The 24,497-nt window shown below is 39.9% G+C and overlaps 1 protein-coding gene across 3 annotated transcripts in view; it reads right to left on the minus strand.

The window, feature by feature from the left end:
• UNC13B (unc-13 homolog B) overlaps positions 1-24,497 on the minus strand; it is a 208,941-nt gene that overhangs the window by 103,968 nt on the left and 80,476 nt on the right. The gene's annotated exons all lie outside the window — the stretch shown is intronic.

The raw sequence follows: 24,497 nt of genomic DNA on the forward strand, positions 1-24,497 counted from the left end.
AAGTTCTAGATACAACTAAGAACAGTAGCAGTCTTTTTTTTTTAAGTATTATGCCAAATTTTATTTGTTTTTGTTTTTGTTTTTAAGTAAGCTCTATACCCATTGTGGGGCTGGAACTCATGACCCCAAGATCAGGAGTCACATGCTCCACTGACTGAGCCAGCCAGGCCCCCGAGAACAGTAGCAATCTTACTGTCTTGCTGCAGCAACAGGTTTTTCTAACAATTCCTATCAAGTACCTCTACCCTGGGGCTCAGAATTTCCATCCAAAGTCTGGGCTGAAGGGGAAGAGGAAAACATAAGCACTACCAATGGGATCTTGCTGACAATGCAGCCAAGTTTATCTAACAACAGTGACTATAATACCATAGAATTATTTCTGCTTTTCAGGCCAGCGCCTGACTGACTAGTTTTATTCTTGATGTTAACTAAAATGACCACAGTTACAAATCCTGCTCCAAACAAAAATAAAAATATTTAACACTGTACTTGGAAAGGGAGCTCAACCTAATAGTGCTCTGTGGCTTATTTTATAGAGAAGCCATTTCTGACACCAACCCCGTATGTGTATAATTAACAAGGTCCCAGATGTCCTGTCTTGCCAATTTCCTATTTGGCTCAGTGAGGAAAAGGAACATTCATTATCCCAAAATGGAGATACTTTTAGCAGATGATGAACTCCTTATATTAGTAATTTTTTAAAAAATCTTGGTAGTTATGTGGCAGTGAGAGCCTTCTGAAGACCATGAGATTAGGCTTTCACAATCACTCAAGCAGGAGATAAGAACCTGCATCCATGCAGTAGAAATGGAAAAGAACTGATGAACTAGAAAAAGAAAAATCCAGACAAATGATAAAACGTGGGGACAAATGGAAGGTAAAAGGGAAATGACACCTTGGCTTGTACATCAAACTACCTAGTAGATAATAATTCCACTAAAAGAGACAAGGGGGCACAAACATGTGGGTTTTACAAGCAACGAAGAATATTTGAACACCAGATTGCAGACAACACTGTGGGTATAGCTGGGAGTACGGGTAGAAGATCTCATGAGCTTTTCCCTTTTGAGTTTAAGTGTGAACATAAGACAAGGAGAGTGATCAGAACCTCAGGAGAAAAAAATCAGTATGAGAAAGAGGCTAGGGGCACCTGGGTGGCTCAGTCAGTTAAGAGTCTGCCTTGGGCTCAGGTCATGATCCCAGGGTCCTGGGATCAAGCCCCACATTGGGCTCCCTGCTCAGCAGGGAGTCTGCTTCTTCCTTTGTCCCACCCCCCCCCCCCCCGCTCATGCTCTCTCTCTCTGAAATAAATAAAATCTTAAAAAAAAAAAGATATATAAAGAGTATTAAAAGGAAGGAAGGAATAGGCTAACCTTCAAGTGGTCTGGAAGGGTACTAGTCAAACAATAGGGGATGCAAAGAATTCTGCTCAGAAAGAACTCTGATCACGTATTAGGGAAAAAAAAAAGACTTCAGAGGCACTGGTTTCAGATCTTGATGCATTTGTTGTTCTAAACACTAGAAAGGATCAAGGGACAAAAACCAGTATGTCTTTCAGAATTAATTCTTTCTGAACCCACAAAAGGAGTCAGTGTGAAGAAGTCAGATGGATTTTTCATGCATACAGATCAGAGGGCAGAGGCAACAAAGGAGACAAAGCCAAAAGTCTACTTAAACTCCAGCAGAAGTATCAATACATACCCCAGAGAACCAGAGGGAACAGCGATAGACAATCCCACTGATTATGGGGCCAGGAGAGAGTAGCTCAGCCAGAGTTAGGAGCCCACGATCCAGAGCCAGAAACTATGTTGGACAGACCCTTAGTTTTTCACTGCATCTGACCTATTACTCCTGAATAATGCTCTGCTTTTTTATTTTGCTAGGCTAAGGAGAATACTCCAAAACTTTCCTAAAAGCTGACAACATTTCTATACTAAAGAAATAAAGGGCAAATATTAAGAAACAGAGTTTTTATGGAAAGAAGAGGCTAGGAATAGAAGAGAATATGAAAATTAGGAGGAGATAGGAAAAAAGAAATACAAAGAAGTGAGGTGAGACAAAGAAGAGAAACAGAAAAAAGGCAGATGAGGGCAAAGACCAGATTTTCTCCCCTGATACTATCCCTGATCTCCCTAGAAAGAAAACTTCCTGGCACCACCAAGGCTGATTAGAAACTAACAAGGGAAATTAAGAAAAAGGCTTGAACGAAAGAACTGTGCTTTCAGTGTGGCAGCAACAATCCCTTACTGGCTCTACTCTACTTCACAACATGACTGCAGCTAAAACAGAAAACTCCTGGCTTCACTGAGAAAAAGAACCTGAGCCTAAGGAGGACTTGTGAGCTAGGTTGAGGGCAAAAATTGAAAAGCCCTTGGAAAACTAAAAGGCTGGGAAAATTAACTCATTCAAGTATTTACTGAGTGCCTTTAAGTACAAGACTAAATAACACAGAAGATTCGGAATATACAATCAGTCTAATAGGAGAGAGAAAATATGGACACAAATACAAGGAAGTAACTATCATGAGAACAGTACAAACCAAATGCTATATGAGTTGAAGGTAAGGTCACTTCCTGTTAGGGTGAGCAGAGAAATCTTTATGGAGGAGACAACTTTGAAAGACTGGTAGGTTTTCAACAGGTGAAGTTCGGAGGGGGTGGGTAAATACCTTCTAGAATCTGGATAAAAATAATGGCATGAGTAAAAGCCCAACAGTGAGAAAGGCTATATGTATTTTTGAAAAACACTTTGTAGCTCATTTGGTAGGTACATAAAAGGACACGGAAGGGAATGATAGAAAATAAACCTGGGGCGAGTAATCTAATTCAGGGCAAAAATGGGCCCCAGGTACAGAGAAGGCACTCAAACAATACTGAATGAAATACTGAACAATGAGGCTTTCCGGTATGTGGTGGTCCTGGATTGAATCCCTGTCTTCAAATCCAGAATACAGGTAGAACTTTATCAGCCTGAGTGAAAAGGAAAGAGAATTCAAACCATTTTTTTTATGGCTTAGTTACTTTTTTCTTGGAAAACCTTAAGTTATCTCAGCTCTCTTAGGCTGCCTTTGAGCAGTTCCCTAGTGGAAACACTAAGGACTCAAATCACAGAAAGTACATATTCATAAGAAATTCCAGTGACAGAACAGTGCCCCTCTGAGCACCTGCTGGATACCTAAGCACTGGGACTCAACCAATCCCCCTGTAAGATGGGTAACAGAGCCAGTGATGTGAGCCTAAGGCTGTGTATCTTGCTGGAAAGAACTGACTGCCCACTCTCAAAGCTCTAGAATGAAGATGGCCTCCAGCCTACCTGGGCTCCTTCAAGGAAAGTCAAACCATGTCCTCAGTGCCTTGTTTACAAAAATAAACTTCCAGAAGGAACTTCTTCTAGTCACTGTACTCCTTAGCCAAGAGACCAAGGGAGAGGGTTTCCTGCACTAGGTGCTGATGATACTACCTATCTCTGGGAAGGAAAAATCTAGAGATACTGCCAAGATTGTAACTGGGACTTTGGTTTGAAATCTCTCTCTCTCTCTCTCTCTCTCTCTCTCTCTCTCACACACACACACACACACACACACAGTCTTCAAAAAAAAAAAAAACAGCATGAAAGGATATAACATCCCACTGCAAGTAATGGTCTTTGAGATTTAAGTAGGGGAGGAGAAGGGAGTGGAATTATGTATACTTGTACACATGAATATCCAGCTTCATAGTTCAGACAGTGTGTTAAAGGGTAAAATCAAGAGAATTATAAGGAATTCAATTTCTTACGTACTCTGCTGCTCTCCCCAGCCCAAATAGGTCCAGTGACCTAAGAAAACCGCAAATGGTAGCAAAAAAGAAGAGTGACAGAGACAACTTTAGGAATAATTCAAAGACCGTTTCCCCATCCCCAACCAATGATTATACACCTTACCTTCCTTGAACCTGCCCTACTTGTATTCCATTAATTTTACATAACATGTAGAGAGCTTTCTGCTTCTATCAAGCATGAGACATATATACAAAATACCCTAGCTTTAATTCACCATATAGAGAATAACAAAAAACTACTTCTACACTCTTTTTCCAAAAAGTTTTATTTACTTAAGTAATCTCTACACTCAATGTGGGGCCCAAACTCATGACCCTGAGATCAAGAGTCGGACACTCCTCTGACTGAGCCAGCCAGGTGCTCCTGCTTTTATACTCTTAAAACTCCCTCTGGCCTAGGTCTCAAAACAGCATCATCTAGGGGCTAATATACCCTTCCTTATTCAAAATGACAAAAATTCAACCTGTCTCTAAGAAATCCTTCCTGTCTCTTTGTTCTCCAAACCTGAGTCTACCATAGTATTTCCATGAGAATCTCAGACCTGATATAGTGGAAAAGAGAGTGATTCTGTTATCTGGGAGCGATTATGTCTAATTTTGATGCTCTCCATTGAAAATTAAAAGGCCAAAGAATGGCATTAATATCTAATCTTCCTGCAGAGAAAGGGGAACCCTCCTACACTGTTGGTGGGAATGCAAGCTGGTGCAGTCACTCTGGAAAACAGTATGGAGGTTCCTCAAAAAGTTGAAAATAGAGCTACCTTACGACCCAGGAATTGCACTACTGGGTATTTACCCCAAAGATACAAATGTAGTGATCCGAAGGGGCACGAGCACCCAAATGTTTATAGCAGCAATGTCCACAATAGCCAAAATATGGAAAGAGCCTAGATGTCCATCAACAGATGAATGGATAAAGAAGATGTGGTGTATATATATACAATGGAATACTATGCAGCCATCAAAAAATGAAATCTTGCCATTTGCAATGATGTGGGTGGAACTAGAAGGTATTTTGATAAGCGAAATAAGTCAACCAGAGAAAGACAAATATCATATGATCTCACGGATATGTGGAATTTGAGAAAAAAGGAAGAGGATCATAGGGGAAGGGAGGGAAAAATGAAACAAGACAAAACCAGAGAGGGAGACAAACCATAAGAGACTCTTAATCTCAGGAAACAAACTGAGGGTTGCTGGAGTGGAGGGGGGTAGGAGGGATGGGGTGGCTGAGCAGCGATGGACACTGGGGAGGGTATATGCTCTGGTGAGCACTATGAATTGTGTAAGACTGATGAATCACAGACCTGCACCCCTGAAACAAATAATACATTATATGTTCATTTAAAAAAATTAAATAAAAAAATCTAATCTTCTAATATGTAATAAAACACTGTAGCCTCTGCTCAGAATTTTTTCAACTGTCTACAAAATTTAATAAAATCCATTAAAATACAGAAGCTTTGAATGATGAGAGAAAACTGAACATTTTCTACTCACTTTTCAAAATAGAATATTCAATGTTAATTACATTTAAATCCTATTCCATACCCAAAACTGAATTTGAGGCAATTAATGTCACACACACACACACACACACACACAATCACTAAAAATAGGTCTTTATCCCCAGAAACAAGAAGTAATTTAGCTTCATAATTAAGAATGTGAGTACCCAAGCCAAAACTAAGTTCTTCTAGCTTTGCCACTACTAGCTATATGGTCTTAAAAAAGTTATTTTAGGGCGCCTGGGTGGCTCAGTTGGTTGGGTGTCTGCCTTTGGTTCGGGTCATGATCCCAGGGTCCCGGGATCGAGTCCCGCATCGGGCTCCCTGCTCGGCGAGGAGCCTGCTTCTCCCTCTAACCCCCCCCCCTCTCATGTACTCTCTCTCTCTCTCATTCTCGCTCTCTCAAATAAATAAATCTTTAAAAAAAAAAAAGGATATTTTAGATATTTCTTCAACTGTAATATAAGAATATTATGAGTCTCACTGGTTACCGAAGGACTGTAAGGGAAAATGCGTGTAAAGTACGTAGTACAGGCCTCTGGAACAGGGCAAGCAATTGGCATTTCTTGTTGTTTTGTCATGTTGCCAAGTTTTTGCTTGCCCTTATAGGTTCCTAATAAATAGGTATCAGGAAGACCCACACACTGATAGCCCTAGTATCTGTTGAGGGATTGTCTGTTTGGGTTAGAAAGTCCTCAGTGTTCTAAGGGTGCAGTTCCCTTGAAAATTTGCAGTTAAGATTCAAAATTCTGGAAGCACTGAATGATGCCAACAGAAGCTCATTTCATTACCTGAGCTAACTCCCAATCCTGGAGATATGGGACTACTAACCAGTCACAGTCTGTTTAATGTAACTATACACTAAGAATCAGTTTTCTTCCTATACTTATCTTCTTCCTACTAACTCCATCTCTTCTCTTCATCCCTCAGGAAGGTTATGTTGGCTTACTATGCCATTTTTAAAAATTTTAATAATTTACCTAACTTTCTAACCATAGGGAGAGAAGGAGTTTAAAAGAAAATTCTCCCGGGCTACATCATAGTTGCCATAACAACTGTGAGAGGGTAATTACCTTGCTTCTTAAAAAAAAAAGAAAAGTAAAATAATCACATAGAACTTCAGAACAACCTTCAGCCTATCAACCTAGATTGCTCCAAGCAAGTAACAATGCTGTTTCTCACTAAAACTCTGGACCCAAAGAAGCCTCTCATTGCAGGATGATGCCTCATCCTTGAATGCACCGAAACACTGCAGAGCAGTTTCTTATACATAGTAGGTGCTCAATAAATATCTATTATATGATTAAATCAAATTAATGATTTGATGCCATCTACTAGGTCCAACCCTAAGCCATGAAAATAATAGTTATGTTCTCTGACCAATCAGTTCCCTATTGTCACTTCAATGTGGTACCATTATAAGAGAAACCACACCAGTTTAATTAAGCAAGTTTCCTTCCCCACTCCAAAAACACACTAAAACATCTCACTAGCCAATAGGACAATTACTGAGGATAGTTAGGTTTTGCTAGGCATAAGTACCAATTAAAGGGTTAGGATGTTCCAGGAAATGTAAATTATACACACAAAAGCACATTCAGTGAACTTGAAAATAGTTCTAGCATATCTGTATAGGACACTGCAGGGTTATGAAAGAAACTAATCAAAGGAGGTGCCAAGCAATGTTTAGAAATTTAGTAACGTTAGGAATTTGGAATTATCTGGAGGTTAATGCAGAGCCATCACAGCTTTTTCTTTTTTAATTCCAGTATAGTTAACACAGTGTTATATTGGTTTCAGGTGTAGAATACAGTGATTCAACAATTCTATACATTAGTCAGTGCTCATCACAGTAAGTGTACTTTTTTTTTTTTAAGATTTAATTTATTTATTTAACAGAGAGAAAGAGAGATCACAAGTAGGCAGGCAGGCAGGCAGGCAGAGGGAGAGGGAGAAGCAGGCTCCCTGCTAAGCAGGGAGCCCGATGTGGGACTCGATCCCAGGACCTTGGAATCATGACCTGAGCCAAAGGCAGCCGCTTAACCGACTGAGCCACCCACACACCCCACGGTAAATGTACTCTTAATCCCCTTCACCTATTTCACCCATCCCCCCACCCACCTCCCCTCTGGTAACCATCTGTTTGTTCTCTATAGTTAAGCGTCTGTTTTTTAGGGACGCCTGGGTGGCTCAGTCGGTTAAGCGTCTGCCTTCAGCTTGGGTCATGATCCTGGGGTCCTGGGATCAAGTCCCGCATCAGGCTCCTTGCTCAGCGAGGAGCCTGCTTCTCCCTCTGCCTGCCACTCTCGCTGCTTGTACTTTCTCTCTCTCTCTAATAAATAAATAAAATCTTTAAAAAAAAAAAAGTCTGTTTTTTAGGAGCGCCTGGATGGCTCAGTCATTAAGCGTCTGCCTTCGGCTCAGGTCATGGTTCCAGGGTCCTGGGATCGAGTCCCACATCGGGCTCTCTGCTCAGCGGGAAGCCCACTTCTCCCCACTTGTGTTCCCTCTCTCGCTGTGTCTCTGTCAAATAAATAAATAAAATCTTAAAAATAAATAAATAAATAAATAAATGAGTCTGCCTTCAGCTCAGGTCATGATCCCAGGATCCTGGGATCAAGCCTCGCACTGGGCTCCCTCCTCAGCAGGGAGTCTGCTTCTCCCTCTGCCTCTCTCCCCCACTTGTGCTCGCTCGCTCTCAAATCAAATCTTTTTTTTTAAAGTTTGTTTTTTAGTTTATCTGTTTATTTTTACATTGTTCGTTTGTTTTGTTTCTTAAATTCCACATATGAGTAAAATCATATGGTATTAAGCATGGGAGAGAAGAATCAGATTTGCCATTTTAGAAAGAGAATGGTGGTACAGTGTGGCCAAAAGTTTGTAGGGTAGATGGACTGGAGACTGGTGTCAGGGAGGCCAATAAGGAAGCTACTGCACTCACCTAATGATGACCTACACTAGGAAAGTGGCAGAGGGAGTGGAGAGATACATTCATGAGATAAAATTAGTAGGGTTTAATAAGTAATTAAATGCGGGAGGTGAAGAGGATAAAGCCTAAATAATATTGCCTAGGTTTTTAGCTTGAGCTACTGGATGGATATGACATCATTCATTAAGAAGAGAAAGACGAGAAGGGCAGATTGAAGGCAATGATGAATTCAGTGTTAGATTACTGGGGCTTTGAGGTATCTACGAGGTATTTCAAATGAAAATGTTTGAGAAGACAGGTGGATATATGGTTGTGGAGCTGAGGAAAGATAAGTAGAGTTGTAAGTTTTCAGAATACAAGCTGCCATGAAGACAGAGATTTTTCTGCTTTGTTCCTTACTGTATCCTTAGTGCTTAAACAGTGCTTGGCACAAAACAGCAACTCAACAAATATTTGTAAATTAATGGATAAAAATTACAATGTAAGTGAGAAAAAACAATGAGGCGGGGTTCCTGGGTGGCTCAGTCGGTTAAGCGGCCAACTCTTGATTTCAGCTCAGGTCATGTTCTCAGGGTCCTGAGATTAAGCCCTGCATCAAGCCTCCACCCTCAGTAGGGAGTCGGCTTGGGATTCTCTCTCTCCTTCTACCTCTGCCCCTCTGCCCCCCACTCTCTCCTTTTTACAAGAATGCAAAGTGATAGGCCACTTTGGAAAATAAACTGGGCATTTCTTATTAAGTTATATATACAATCATAAAACCCAGCAATCCCTCTCATATGTATTTACCCAAGAAAAACAAAAACATGTTCACATAAAATCCTATACATGAATGTTCGGTTGCTTAATTCATATTCACTAATAACTGTAAACATAAATGTCCATCTGCTGAATAAACAAGCCATGGTATATCCATATAGTAGAGAGCTATTCAGGAATAAAAAGGAATGAACTGACACACACAGATGAATCTCGAATGCAATATGATTAGTGAAACAAGCCAGACTCAAAAAGCTACATACAATATGATTCCACTTATATGACTTTCTGGAAAAGGTAATATGGGCAGAAAACAAATTAGGGTTTTCATGGGCCAGGAGTGGGAGAGGTTGACTACAAAGGGGTCTAGAAAACTTTTAGGGTTGATGGAACTGTTCTTTATCTTAACTATGGTTGTGGTTACAAAACTGTATGTGTTTGTCAAAACTCATAGGACTGTACACTAAAAGGGACAATTTTACTGTATGTAAGTTATACCTTAATAAATCTGACTTAAAAAAAAAAGGAAGAGTCCATGAAGGAGGTTGTGAAGAAACCAAAGAGGAAGAAAACCATGGTGGTGTGGTCTCTGAATCAGAAAAAAAAACAAGGTTTCAAGGAGGCAGTGGTTAACAAGTGTTAAGTGCTATAGGGAAGTCACACAAAATAAAACAAAAAGGCCTACTGGATTTAGAAATAAAAAGGTTACTAAAAACCTCAATAGAAATTTTAATGAATGAAAGCTGGAGTAGAGACTGCTAAGAAAATGGAAGCACATACAATGGAATAAGGAGACATCAAGAGATGCCACAGTTCATACAATAAAACACTGAATGTGAGCAAGGTAGTAGACACTGCTTATCACAGATGCCAAAAAGAAGCAAGCAAGGAACAGACAACGACCAAATGTGTTACAGAAAAAACTGAGTACACTAAGAGCTTCTAACACAACCAGCAACATTCTCAAATTGGGCATTCACACATAACAAATGTGTGTCAAATTGACAATTATAATGAGCATGCTAATGTTTCCCACCTCTCTAGAGCCTCAAACCTCTTCAGTTCACATATTTAACAAGTGAATAACCAATTACCCTGTAGCTCAGTGGCATCTGATGCTAAGAGTCAGGCGGTCTAGAAAACTACAGCCTCCACTGGCAATGACATTGTATTTGCAATGTTATGAGTTCCGTGCAGATTAGCTTTACTAAGTGTACCTTAAGCCCAAAACAACTGAACTCCCAACACTTCAAAACCAGAAACCACAAGACCATTCCAAAATTCCTCTCTACTTTATCTCCCATGTCCAATCTGTCAATAAGCTTAATAGTTAATTCCACTCAAGTCTCCTTCCTACTGACCGACCCTTCCTCCTAGGTTTCACAGTTCTAATCAAGGAACTCATTACCTCCTGCCTGAATTACTACAGATTTTGGCTGAATTTATGACCTTCTAATCCCTGTCTCTTTGTCCCATTCAATCTACTTAGCAGATGGCAACTAATTTTCCTAAATCCAGCTTCTAATCACATCACTGCCTTTTTAATAATTTATAACCTTCTCACTATGTATAAAAGAGTATATTTATCTTTCTGGCTTTCAAGTCCTCTATAATCTGATACCAAATAAATATCAAATCACACTGTAAACCATTCACCCAAAACAAAGTCGTTATTGGCAAACATATTCTCACAGTTCCTGTGCTTGCCACACTTGGGAGATCGAGGAATGAGCCTGATTTCCCTTATTTGTCCCTCAACTTCTGAAGCTGGAATGTCCTTCATTTCCACAGTTTGTTGGTATAATGGAAATGTTTTTGAGTTTTGGAACGAGATAAACCTAGGTTTAAAGCCATCACTTAGTAGCTGTGTGACCTTAGGCAGGTTAACTTCTCTGCCCTTGTATTTGTCATCTATAAAAAATGAAGAGTAATACCACTTACCTCTCAAATTTGCACAAATATTGAAAATCATGTATGTACCATTTAACTCCATGTGCTAGACAAATGATAATTACTCAATAAATGTTCCCTATTCTTCCTTATTTGGTTGGTACCCATTCTTAAGTTCCTTTTAAACATTTTTCCTTAAACAATGTTCAATGACTCTAGTACAAAAAAAACTACTGACCAACCTTCTTTGTGAACATATGTATTAAAATACAAGCAAATTTAACCTACCATTATACTAAAAGAATAATTTACCATAATCAAATAGGGTATATTACAGGAAAACAAAGATGATTTATTAATAGTACCTGATTAATGAATTCATCATATTATAAGTCAAAGGAAAATACCCACCAACAATTGGGTAGGTACTACTGAGCAATTTTGAAATGTTCAACATCCACTCCTTATTTTTAATATAGAGGCTCTACTGAAGCATAAGATGCAGAGAAGTACACAAATCATAAGTGTATTATTCTCTTTTTTTAAAGATTTTATTTATTTATTTGACAGAAAGAGATAGCAAGAGAGGGAACACAAGCAGGTGGAGTGGGAGAGGGAGAAGTAGGCTTCCCACCCAACAAGGTGCCCGATGCGGGGCTCAATCCCAGGACCCCGGGACCATGACCCGAGCCAAAGGCAGATGCTTAACAACTAAGCCACCCAGGCACCCCGTAAGTGTATTATTCAACGAATACTGTCAACACACTCAAGTAACCAGCACACAGATGAAGAAACAGAACAGACCAACATCCAGCAGACCTCTTCCTACCCCTTTTCAGTCATTCAACTAGACTTTTTTTTTTTTTTTTTAAAGTAGATTCCACACCCAGCGTGGAGCCCAATGCAGGGCTTGAACTCACAACCATGAGATCAAGACCTGAGCTGAGATCAAGAGTTGGATGTTTAACCTACTGAGCCACCCAGGAGCCCCTCAACTAGCTTTTGAACCAGCTATTTCCTCTGTGCATCACACTTTCCCCAGAGAGCCACATCACTAATTCCCCCACCTCCAAGTTCTACTCAAAAGTCATCTTCTCACTGTGGCTTAAACACTAACTACCTTATTTATAATTACAACCCAATTTCAATTATAGCATTCTCAAATGCCTTTCACCATCTACTCTTTTATTGGTTCACTCTCTAAAATTCCTATATAATTTCCTTATTCATTATATTTACTGTTTCCTCCCACCCAGGATCTTGGTTGTGTTTTGCTTCCAAATATATCCCAAGCACCTAGAACAGAACCAAGAATGTATCAAAAAAATGTTTGTAAGGCGCTTGGCTGGCTCAGTCAGAAGAGCACCCAAATCTTGATCTTCAGGTCATGAGTTTGAGCCCCACGGTGGGTGTAGAGATTACTAAAAATAAATAAACTTTTAAAAAAATGTTTGTAGAAGGAAAGGATCAAGAGACAGAGGGGAAGGGGGGGAGGGCAAAAGGGGCAGTGTGGCTGGATGTGAGAAAATGAGTATCAGCAGTACAAATATAGATACAATCTTTCTAGAGTATAATTTGACAATATCTAAAAAAAACTTAGGGCACCCTGGGTGGCTCGGTCGTTAAGCGTCTGCCTTCGGCTCAGGTCATGATCCCAGAGTCCTGGGATCCAGCCCACATCGGGCTCCCTGCTCAGGGGGAAGCCTGCTTCTCCCTCTCCCACTTCCCTGCTCATGTTCCCTCTCTCACTGTCTCTCTCTCTCTGTCAAATAAATAAAAATTTAAAAATCTTAAAATAAATAAAAAATAATAAAATTTAAAAAACCTAAAATGTGTATTCCTTAACTCAGTAATTCCACTTAATAGAAATGGACTAATTCAACTAATGTTATTGAGCAAAGGTACTAGGAATACACAAGCGTTTTCCTTACTCATGAAATTTATGGCCTAGAGAAGAAAAATATTAATCGAATAATTAAACATATTAAGTACTATGAAGGAAAGGTACATAGTCTACGGCCATACCACCCTGAACGCACCCGATCTCGTCTGATCTCGGAAGCTAAGCAGGGTCGGGCCTGGTTAGTACTTGGATGGGAAAGGTACATAAAAATACATAGAAGAATATATAATAGGGAAGGGGAGATTCATTTGCACTTTTACAAAAAACATATTATTTCATTCCCCTGAAGTCTTCAAAAGCTCCTCACTGTCTTCAAGATAAAATATAAACAGTTCGCTATGGCTTTCAAACCCAGCATGATATGAAGACTCTATGCCTCATCTCTGACCCTGCCCCATACTTATCCCCTTCCCTCAAGTCATCCAGAATTTTCAACATGCTTAGTGTCCTAGTACCATAAACTCTTTTCTCCTTTATTTGAATGACTCCTACTAATCTTTCAAAACTCAATTTAGGTTTTGGAGGAAGGAAGGATGAACAGGTAGGGCCAGGTAGGGCACAGGGAAATTTTAGGGAACAGAAACTATTCCATATATTACTAGAGTGAATACATTTGAAAAAAGAAAAGAAAAGAAAAAGAAAAATCCATAGGTTACATTATAGTTCACTCTTTGCATTGTATGTTCTCTGGGTTTTTTCAGAAAGGGCAACCAAAGGAGTGAATCTGCCAAATTGGGCCAGCCCTGTATATCTTCACTCTTTGAAAAAAATGATGTACAAAAGAGGGACTCATTTCCTTCTGCAGAGTAGCAAGTACAACTTTGGTATCACTCTATTCTCTCTAAGCCAATATGGTCGGCATATAATTTGGCATCTTTTTAATCCTCTCCCCATACTTTCCATGTATCCTACTATGAATAATCTTTCCTTTCAATCAACACATTTCAATTAGCTCCTTAAATATCATCTCTAAACTCATCTCCTGAACAAACTTATGCTATTCTTTTTTTTTTTTTTTTTTTTTTGAGAGAGAGAGAGAATGAGAGAGAGCACATGAGAGGGGGGAGGGTCAGAGGGAGAAGCAGACTCTCCGCCGAGCAGGGAGCCCGATGTGGAACTCGATCCTGGGACTCCAGGATCATGACCTGAGCCGAAGGCAGGCGCTTACCAACTGAGCCACCCAGGCGCCCCAAACTTATGCTATTCTTAACTACTTGCTTATTCCTCTGCCACCCGAGCACTTTCCTCTCTATTTCCAGAGTACTGCTTTGCACCTGAGGATCATCACATAAATAACATACTCAAGTTGCTGCATTTGTGTATTTGTCCTCTTCTGACCTATAAATAGGTTATGAGCTAAATCTTCTGATTCTTTTTCCATCCTCCCACCCTTCTTCCTTGAACTCGACAAATACATTCTCTTGTCTATGTATCAACTCATTAAAAACAAGAATACTCCATGAAAATATAGAAGCTTTTGGAGAGGAGGAAACAAAAACATGTAATGGATAAACTCGTACCCAGAAGCTTTGAGTTTCTTCTCTGTAATGCTTGTCTGGAGTTTCCAAGTGTCGAAACAGAAGTTAAGAAAAGTATGACAATTCTCTTTCTACCTGGGATCTGCTAAAAAGTCTTTATTTCTACCAAGAATAAACATGAACACTTTAATACTTATAAATTACCTTACAATAGAGTTGACAAAGCTTTAGTTACTGCCAATATCACCAATCAGTTACCTGATTATGAGTCAGGAAATCTATACGTTCTGAATAAACTAAATTTTCAACCCAAAGGAAAAGAATCCTCCCATCCAACAAATACGGCAAATTACACTTTTTCAATAATAATCTTTTTTCTTTTTTCTCCAGAAAAGCTTTTCCCCAAAAATCCACATGGGCTGACGTCTCTCAGAGGCCAACAACCAAGCTTCACTCCCTAGTACCTAACATATCACAGAGTGAGACATAACTGTGCAAATTCCAAAAGAAACAGAAGACTAAGTCCTTGCTCCTGCAACTCACTAGCCTAGTGGAGAAAAAAATCCTACCAACCAGGAAAAAAAGGAAAGTCTAAGAAAACATGCAGAGTACATCACACTAAACTCTACTAGAAGATAATGATGGGTGGTGGGCTATTATTTCCATTATTCCTCTCCAAAACTTAAATGTTACAAGTATTCTCTCACATATTCAGATACTGCATAATTAAAATTTTTTTGACTTTTTTTTTTTTTTTTAAGATTTTACTTATTTATTTGAGAGAGAGACAGTGAGCAAGAGGAAGAGAGCACAAGCAGGGGGGAGAAGCAGAGGGAGAGGGAAAAGCACACTTCCCACTGCAGGGGCCTGACGCAGGGCTCGATGCTGCGACTCCAGAATCATGACCTGAGCTGAAGGCAGACGCTTAACCAACTGAGCCACCCAGGTGTCCCAAGCATAATTACAATTTAACTTATTTTTTTTTTTTAAGAAAAATTAACAATTTGAAAGAGTATACTCCAAACTACGAAAAGTAGTTATCTTGGAGTGGACTGGAGAGGGAGTATTACAGAGAACTGTAACTTTTTATATTACACATTTCTCAATCACTTAAAAATTTTTACAGTGAAGATGTTACATATTTTGGGTTTTTAAGTTTAGACTAAAAAGGGGACTGATTTAGTATGTTGGGGTGGGGGGTGACAATTCTTTGCAACACCCTGCAAAGTAACCACAAAGTTTCCTCACAAATTTTGAATTCTAACACATTATCTGGACATGATATGCCAGAATTTCTTAACCCAGCAACAAATGTGTGAAACGCATTCTAGCAAGGTAAATGAGGACAGAGGAAACATTCCTATTGTATTCAAGGCCAGGATTTCAGGGAAACAGATCTTTGCCATGGGAAGCAACCCAAAAAATAAACAATTTATTCCCTATGGCTTCAAGAAATTTTTAAAACACAGTAAGAACTCAAAAGAACCCAACTGATGAAGGGGTGTTCAACTCACAGTTAGCTGTGAATGTTTTATTTTAACACATGGTACTCTAAGACCAAGTCAAAGGATGGAAAAAATAATCAAAAGCTATCTCTCATGTATGCAAACATACATTTGGACATGTGTAAAATCTCTCGAATGATTCATAAGAAACTGCTAATGATGACTACTTCTGGGAGAAGACCCAAGTAGCTAGGTATAGGAATGGAAGGGAGACCTTTTTAACTGTATTCTCTTTAATATTTTAAAGTTTGTGTGCCATATGCATATTTCCTATTTAATAAATGAAGTAATTTTAAAATAACACAGAAGGCAGAAGGCAAATAAGAAAAGCATATTTTTCTAAACAAATTATATCCCATGAGATTTTTGTCATCATGGGATGGTAGGGAAAAGAACATGGACCTTAATACTCAAATAGACCAAGGTTTTAACCCCAGTTCACCCACTTCCTAGAAACAAGTGGCACAAAAGATAACTGGTGGGAAGACCTGATAAAAAGACTCTGGGCTGCTTTCTTCATGATACCATGCAAAGTGGCCACCAAGATTCATAACAAGGAAAACAATATATTGCCCAACTTTTTATTACAAGTGACTTGAAATGAGACCAAATTTTAACATTGAGGACATTGAACAGAACCCTTAAAATTCATATGTACTGAAAGCCACATTATGACAAAAAATGGGAGAGTTATGGAGCTATACCTTAGGAGGTAGCACCACAATGGATGGAGCTAAAAGCCAGTTGGCATAGGGACTAAACAGCCCACTTACCAGGCTTTGAATTTAAATGAATAGCATAAGTGTTATGGCTAGGGGGAGTGGATATATTTGTAATTAAATCCAAAGTGACAGTGTCCCAGACAAACCTGGGACACAGGAATTCAATAATTTCCCAGGTCTCCCAGGACTATCTTGAACACCTATCACCCAATTTCAGTGCAGGCATTAAGAAAACTATCAGAAGTCTTAGTATACCATGCTAATGTATTGAAGGACCCTGCCATGCAATAGCAACATAGCATTGCAAAAACATATAGAGGACAGGCTGAGTTCTGTCCGTTCAAAAATTATGGTGAGAGATTCTTAATCATAAAACATGGATTCACCCAGTATATGCTCCTAAAAGGACACTACTCCTAGTTGAGACTGTGAGGCCACAAAGTTCTCTAAGAGTTAGATCTCCTGATAGGTAGGGGCTATCAGTATGGTGGCTACTGTTATCTCAAAATAGTAATACAGAAAAGAAAATTACTGGAGAAGAGGCCACAGGATCTGATGCCAGCCAAGCTTCCTTTTTATCTGGAGCTGTGCAAGGTGGTTAGGTCTGTCATGAAGTGAAAAGTCCTCTCAAGTTGGTGTCCTCTGGTATAAAATGCGGGGGTGGCAGTCTCATGGTCTACTCCATATGATCATACCCTGACGCAGTAAGTACTTGCTAACTGGGTCTACTCCTTCTGGCATGGGGCGGGTCCAGAATGGAAGAAAGAAATTCTGAATCAGAAACAGATAAAATTTCCTGCCTACTAGAATCCATCATCACCTGACCGGGAAACAAGTCCTGGCGCCATTGGGAGGCAACCAGAATACCCCATAAGCTTAAAGTTAGTCTTGTTTATGGTAGGGGGAGAAATGGGATTAAGAGCGGCATTGGCAGTATCAGCCCAGAGTTTTTTGTTTGATTTTGGTCAAAGAATTATACCATCATCTGTATAGTACACTGGAATCTAATCTTCCAGATGGGGAATAACTGGTTATAGATAGAATGGCCCATTTCTCTGCCTCCCCAAAAAGGTTTATTAGAAATAATATTAGAGGGTGCCTGGGTGGCTCAGATGGTTAAGCGTCTGCCTTCGGCTCAGGTCATGATCTCAGGGTCCTGGGATCGAGTCCCGCATCGGGCTCCCTGCTCCTTGGGAGCCTGCTTCTCCCTCTGCCTCTCTCTCTCTCTGTCTCTCATGAATAAATAAATAAAATTAAAAAAAAAAAAAAAGAAATAATATTAGAAGTAAGTCATAGCGGGGTGCTTGGGTGGCTCAGTTGTTGGGCGTGTGCCTTCAGCTCAGGTCATGATCCCAGGGTCCTGGGATCAAGCCCCGCATCGAGCTCCCTGCTCAGCGGGAAGCCCGCTTCTCCCTTTCCCCCTGCTTGTGTTCTCTCTCTCTCTGTCAAAATAAATAAATAAAATCTTTAAAAAAAAAAAAAAAAGTCACAGCATGGCAGTGGACAATTTTAGATGGAAACCAAGAATAATAGGAGAATATTAGAGGACTATTTGAATGTAGTACAGACTAGGGATACTGCATGTCAGGCCTGATGGCTTAACAGTAGTGGGAAGCACTGAACACCTCCAGCTTCCTGTCAAAGAATCAACAATATCAGGGGCACCTGGGTGGCTCAGTTGGTTAAGCGACTGCCTTCGGCTCGGGTCATGATCCTGGAGTCCCGGGATCGAGTCCCACGTCGGGCTCCCTGCTCATCGGGGAGTCTGCTTCTCCCTCTGACCCTCTCCCCCTCATGCTCTTTCTATCTCATTCTCTCTCTCAAATAAATAAATAAAATCTTAAAAAAAAAAAAAAAAAAAAAAAAGAATCAACAATATCAGCATTATGGATCACTGGGAAATAAAACAAAAAGAGTTGGAAAGGTAAAATAAGTCATTTTACACAAACATGTCTCCTTTTGGTATGTTGGCAAAAAAGATCCTTTTGAAGTTAGTGGTGTCCAAATAAGATGTCACAACTTGGTAGCCAACCTGTTGGTAATACTTCTCAACACTTGGTCACTATTATTCATGGATGTGACTCACATCCAACTCTTCTGAACTTATTCATACTTTAAGAAAAATGTTAAACAATAAGTTCAGTTATGCCCTATTTTACTAATTTAAAAGACTGATTCATACTCAGGAAATTTTGGTTTATGATCTGATCTGTCACTACTTATAAGCAATATTGTAACAAAACCAGTGAAACACACCCTTCACAATCAGAGAAATCTCTGAAACACCAATGGTGGCCTGTATCTCAAAAGTTCAAGCTATCTTCAAGGTCATATTACAAATAAAAATAACAAACCCCAGGGGTGCCTGGGTGGCTCAGTCATTAAATCATTAAGATTTAAATAAAATCGGGCGCCTGGGTGGCTCAGTTGGTTAAGCGACTGCCTTCGGCTCAGGTCATGATCCTGGAGTCCCTGGATCGAGTCCCGCATCGGGCTTCCTGCTCGGCAGGGAGTCTGCTTCTCCCTCTGACCCTCCCCTCTCTCCTGTGCTCTCTCTCATTCTCTCTCTCAAATAAATAAATAAAATCTTTAAAAAAAAAAAGATTTAAATAAAATCTTTAAAAAAAAAATAACAACCCCAAAACCATTTTATTTCAGACATAGTAATTGATTAGGAGAGACCCTAGGTATATCACTAATAAAAGCGACACAGAAATTTTAAGAACTACTTAGAACTCTCTATCAAGGAAACACTAGTATTTTTTTTTTATTTTATTTATTTGACAGAGAGCAAGCGAGAGAGGGAACACAAGCAGGGGGAGTGGGAGAGAGAGAAGCAGGCCTCCCGCCAAGCAGGGCGCCCAATGCGGGGCTCGATCCCAGGACCCTGAGATCATGACCTGAGCCGAAGGCAGTCGCTTAACCAACTGAGCCACCCAGGTGCCCAAAGGAATCACTAGTATTATTAAACTACACTGTGTCAACCTCAACAACCAACTATTGTTCAATTAAGTCTCAAATCCAAACTGAAAAAGTAAATCTACATGACTTGCCTCTACACTGTCAGGCCTGGGACCATTTTCTAATATTTATTGTTTTTTTTTTAATTATCATACACAAAATGCATTTAGAGAAAAACTGCAAAGTACAAAACAATATAAAGAAAAAAATAAAACTTTCCTACAATCCTATCCCTGAGAGCCACTATTAAAACTGTATTTCCGGGGCACCTGGGTGGCTCAGTTGGTTAAGCGCCTGCCTTCAGCTCAGGTCATGATCCCAAGGTCCTGGGAGCATACGGCTGGCTCCCTGTTCAGCGAGAAGCCTGATTCTCCCTCTCCCTCTGCCTCCTGCTCGCCCTCCTTGTTCTCTCTGTCAAATAAATAAATAAAATCTTTAAAAAAACAAAACTGTATTTCCTTGGAGTTTTTTTTTTCCTATGCTTAGGTGAATATAATTTACTTTTTAGATAATTGAGATCATACTATTTAATCACCTTAGGATCCTACTTTTTAAAACTTATTCACATAACTATCTCCTGTATCTTAAACTATTTAAAAGCATAGTACTCCATCACATGGAAATGCCACAATTACCCATTCTTTCAATATTTTTGCAATTTTTCTCCACTATAATTAAAGTCTATATGTAAATGTTCCTTTGCATCTCAACTTATTTTCCTTGAATATCTCCTAGAAGTGAAATTACTGAGTTAGAAAGGTTGTGCTAATTTTGACACCCTGGCAGAATATGTAAGCAGTCATCCCATCAAATCCTTGCCAGATACCAAATCACTTTTGATTCACTTCTCAATTGCAACCAGTGATACCATCATTGATGATACAGCGGGTGGGCTGTAACAACCAGACATGTATAAAAATTGAAAATAGCACGGGGCGCCTGGGTGGCTCAGTTGGTTGGGCGTCCAACACTTGATCTCAGCTCAGGTCTTGATCTCAGGGTCATGGGTTCAGGCCCTGTGTTGGGCTCCATGCTGGGTGTGGAGCCTTTTTAAAAAAAAAAATTGAAAATAGCAGAAAGTTGGAGAAATCAGTAGTCCTAAGATTGTCTGGTGTGGCAACATGGTGTGCTGTTTCATTCTTTGACAAGACATAGGTAGAAATATCCTTACTGAAGAATGAAGTTTGAATACCTTAGAAAATTTAAATACCTTTGGAAAAGGAATAAACCAGTTTAACTCTCTACACCAACTTCCTGTATGTAACCCTTAGTCACAGTTAGTAATCCTGTGACTAAGGTAAATATTCACATTATACCATTTGCTACAAGTGAGATGTATTTCTAATATGCAGACCAAATTGCACAGCCTCAGAATATCTCAATAAATTGAGCAAAAATTAAATATGAGAAAGCTGGCATGCAGATAAGACCTGCAAAAGTAAATATGAGGTTCAAACATTCAAGAAGCATGGATCTGTCGGTATCTGCCACCAACCCTCAGCTGAGGACATAGCTGAGGAACACATCTTAAAAATGAAAGTGTATTTGGGTAACTGGGTGGCTCAGTCGGTTAAGCATCTGCCTTCCACTCAAGTCAAAATCCCAGGGTCCGGGGATCAAGCCCTGCATCGCATCAGGCTCCCTGCTCAGTGGGGAACCTGCTTCTCCCTCTCCCTCTGCCAGTCCCCCGTTTGTGCATGCTCACTGGTTCTGTCAAATAAATAAATAAAAAATCTTAGAAAAAAAAAAAAAAGAAGTACATTCACTCTCTTTTATGTGACTCTATAAAATCAAATCTGCTAAGAAGTCCTGGAATAAAAGTAATGGGCTGTTGTGCTGGTAATCAGAATGATTTCAAACAAAGATATAAAGGCAATCAATGGGGAAAAAAATAACAGCCTTCTTAACAAATGATGCTAGTACAATTGGATATCCACATGCAAAAAGATGATCTTAGACCCTTAACTCACACCACATACAAATGCAATGAATGAACCTTAGTTGGATCCTAAACTAGGACAAAAAGGGCAAAAATATTTTTGGGAAAGTTAGAGAATTTTGTATAGAGAGTAGATATCAGAAGCCACTATGAAATTTTGTTAAAATTTTTAGGTGTGATAGTTTTGTAATCCTATGTAAGTTACATTCAAAGGTAAAAAACAACTTTCAAGAACCTTGAACTTTAATTAGTAGGCTTGTTGTTAGTAATAGCATTGGTACATTAATCCCGAAATTTGCTTATGCACATTATAGGACAGAGCAAATGAATACATAATTTGGTATTCTTGGGAACAAGGGTTCTCATTGAGAGAAAAAGGAACACATAAATATGGAATGATGGAAGGTGAGAGTGTTAATTGGTAATAACAGTATGAACACAGAGTTAGGTATGTAGTTTCTTTTCCTAGCTCTGTCCATTCAAAGAGCCAAAAAGCAATAGTACTCCAGTAGCAATAAGCATGACCAGTTCCAAGATCTTGATTTCTAAATACCATTCCCCATTAAAACGAACCAGGGCTCACTGGAGAAGTGACTTATTCTAAGACTGAGGCAATAAAAGGACAAGATGAGCCTGGAACATTCAGCACCAGGAATGGTATTAAAGAATGATGGGGCCATGTCAAAAGGACACAGGATCTGGTTTAAAGGGATTCCCATAGGCCAAATTTGGGACAATTTGAGTGAAGACAGTAACAGAACTGTATTATAAAACACTGAGTTAAAAAAAAGAATTCATGAGGGGCACCTGGGTGGCTTAGTCAGTTCAGCAACAGACTCTTGATTTCAGCTCAGGTCATCAGGGTTGTGAGATCAAGCCCCATATCAGGCTCTGTGCTAGGTGTGGAGCCTGCTTAAGATTCTCGCTCTTCCTCTCCCTCTGCCCCTTCCCACTCCCATGCACTCTCCCTCTTGCTCCCTCTCTTACAAAAACAAAAACAAGGGGCGCCTGGGTGGCTCAGTCATTAAGCATCTGCCTTCGGCTCAGGTCATGATCCCAGGGTCCTGGGATCGAGCCCCGCATGGGGCTCCCTGCCCCATGGGAAGCCTGCTTCTCCCTCTCCCATTCCCCCTGCTTGTATTCCCTCTCGCTGTGTCTCTCTCTGTCAAATAAATAAATAAAATCTTTAAAAAACAAAAACAAAAGAGTATATCCAAATAATTGGGGTCAGACACACCTTCAAACCAAAGCTAGGAGAAAGGGCTTCTTTATAGGAGCAGTCCAGTCATTTGTGAAAACATTTTGAAGGCATCTCACAAGTAACTGCAGATGACTGACCCTAAAAGAAAAGGTAGTAGAGGGACCACACCTGTGAAGGTATCTCAGTACTAGGAAGTTATAGGGTCATGTGATATGACAGCTAAAAGAAACCTAGAGAACAAAGTCTGCAGGGGCGGGCAGGCTGTGGGGAACATGGTGGCAGCAGACCTCGCCCAGATCGCTGATGTGGACATTGATTCCAACGGCATCTTCAACTGACATCTATGACAAACTATCGAGCAAGATGCAGAAGAAGGGCTATAGTTATAGTGCCTGGAAGGCGGGCCCATCTCCCACCAGAGTCAGGACAAGAAGATCCACGTGTATGGCTATTCCATCGGTTATGGTTGTCCCAACACTCCATCTCCACCAAGAAGATCAAAGCCATGTACCCTGACCACGAGGTCACCTGGGCCGATGACAGCTACAGAGGCCTGCCCAAGGACCCAGCTGTATCCCATGGCCAGGCGTTGGAGATCAACACCAGCCTGGCCCAAGCACCCCGGTTTACCTCACCCACAGGAATTAAAAATGTTATCACCCATGCTGTTCGCCCCCACCCTGGACAAAAAAATTTTTAAAAAAGAAAGAAAAGAAACCTAAAGGCCATTTAGACCAACTCTCCCCTTTTACACATCAAGAAACTGAAGAAGAGGGGCGTCTGGGTGGCTCAGTTGTTAAGCGTCTGCCTTCGGCTCAGGTCATGGTCCCAGGGTCCTGGGATCGAGCCCCACATCGGGCTCCCTGCTCCGCGAGAAGCCTGCTTCTCCCTCTCCCACTTCCCCTGCTTGTGTTCCCTCTCTTGCTGTGTCTCTCTGTCAAATAAATAAATAAAATCTTAAAAAAAAAAAAGTCATAATGCCATAGATGAATGGATAAAGAAGATATGGTATACATAATGGGATATAACACAGCCATAAAAAAGAATGAAATCTTGCCATTTGCAATAACATGGATGAATCTAGAGGATACAATTCTAAGTGAAATAAGTTGGTCAGAGAAAGACAAATACCATATTACTTCACTCATATGTGGAATTTTTCTTTTTTAAGATTTTATTTATTTGAGAGAGAGAGAGAGTGCAGGAGCAGAGGGAGAAGCAGACTCCCCGCTGAGCAGGGAGCCCGATGTGGGGCTCGATCCCAGGACCCTGGGATCATGACCTGAGTCAAAGGCAGACGCTTAACCAACTGAGCCACCCAGGCACCCCTCATACGTGAAATTTAAGAAGGAAAATGAACAAAGAAAAAAAGAGACAAACAAAAAAACAGACTCTTAAATATAGAGAACAAACTGGTAGTTACCAGAGCAGAGGTGGGTGGGGTAATAGGTGAAATAGCTGTAGGGGATTAAGAGTACACTTATCATGATGAGCAATGAGTAATGTATAGAACTGCTGAATCACTATACTTTATACCTGAAACTAATATAACACTCTATGTTAATTATACTGAATTAAAACAAGAAGAAAAAAATAGGTAGTACCATATAAATGTAAGTTTTTGAGTCCTTCAAAATAACCTGCTGGAATTTCATTTGGAACTACTTACTGATTTCTTTTAGATTAAAATTGGAAGAACAAAAAAAAATGTCAATCCCACATACCAGAGACAAATTTGATTAATATTTTGGTATGTCTATTTCCAGATATTCCCCTAATTATATAAATACATTTATATACATGTATTAATCTGCTTAGGCTGCCATAATAAAATGCCATAGACTGGGTGCTTAAACAGCAGAAATCTATTTGCTCACAGTTTCTGGA

This window comes from Mirounga leonina, unplaced genomic scaffold (assembly GCF_011800145.1).
Source record: "Mirounga leonina isolate KUSES-001 unplaced genomic scaffold, KU_Mleo_1.0 Mir_170, whole genome shotgun sequence".
NCBI classification, from domain to species: domain Eukaryota; kingdom Metazoa; phylum Chordata; class Mammalia; order Carnivora; family Phocidae; genus Mirounga; species Mirounga leonina.